The 1,057-nt window shown below is 39.2% G+C and overlaps 1 protein-coding gene across 1 annotated transcript in view; it reads right to left on the bottom strand.

Moving 5' to 3' along the window:
- NAA40 (N(alpha)-acetyltransferase 40, NatD catalytic subunit) overlaps positions 1-1,057 on the bottom strand; it is an 11,422-nt gene that overhangs the window by 8,709 nt on the left and 1,656 nt on the right. The window lies entirely within an intron of this gene.

The raw sequence follows: 1,057 nt of genomic DNA, 5'->3' as shown, positions 1-1,057 counted from the left end.
AAAAAAAAAACATCCTATTTGATAGGTAAGAAAATGAGGCTTGAGGATGAGTGACTTGTCCAACTAGAGTTAATAAGAGGCCCAGTTACAATTCAACCCACAACTCTGAGAAAACATAACCCATTTTTCTATAAGCCAAGGTATTACATTATAGAAGCACAACTCATGAATAGCATCTTGGTAAGACAAATTACACTTATTTTATAAGCCAATAGGACAAAAAAAAGGGGAGGAGATCTTTAATCTTGATCCTACAATAAACTAGATCAGCAGTGATATAGCTAACACTTATGTAGCTCTCAGTGTGATCCAGGGATTAACACTTCATATCTAATCTTTCTGACAACTTCAGGAGGAAAGATTTTAGACCCATTTCTGATTTGAAAATTGAGGTACAGAAAGGTTAAATCATTTGTCCAGGGTCAAACAGCCAATAAATGCCTTTTTTTTTTTTTTTAAGAGACAAGAGCCTCACTTTGTTGTCCTTAGTAGAGTGCCATGGCGTCACACAGCTCACAGCAACCTCCAACTCCTGGGTTTAGGCGACTATCTTGCCTCCCAAGTAGCTGGGACTACAGGTGCCTGCCACAACGCCTGGCTATTTTTTGTTGCAGTTTGGCCAGGGACCGGTTTGAACCCACCACTCTCGGTATATGGGGCCAGTGCCCTATTCACTGAGCCACAGGCACTGCCCTAGACTCTGTCTCTTATTAAAAAAAAAAAAAACGAGAAGTCCCCTCAGCTATCAAGGGCAAACTCTATAAACACAGAAACCCTATCTGATTTTTCTGGGCCTCAGTTTCCCATGTATAAAATATGAAGGTGTCAGTACAGACAATTTTCTAAATTTGTTTCAGTTCAATGATTCTTTGTACGGAAAAGAATAACAAGTCCTAAAGAAATATCTGAGCTTAAGTGCAATATTTGCTCATTTACAAATTCCTTTGTTATCCTAACTGGAGGATTTTATATCAATAGAGGACACTAGTCAGTTTTTCCTTTCTTTTTTAGAGACAGAGTCTCACACTATCACCCTCAGTAGAGTGCCGTGGCGTCA

The sequence above is a fragment of the Otolemur garnettii genome, unplaced genomic scaffold (assembly GCF_000181295.1).
Source record: "Otolemur garnettii isolate 467f Iridium unplaced genomic scaffold, OtoGar3 scaffold00140, whole genome shotgun sequence".
Classification (NCBI taxonomy): domain Eukaryota; kingdom Metazoa; phylum Chordata; class Mammalia; order Primates; family Galagidae; genus Otolemur; species Otolemur garnettii.
The sequence above is the reverse complement of the archived record's forward strand: the minus strand, read 5'-3'. Positions and strand labels throughout refer to the sequence as shown.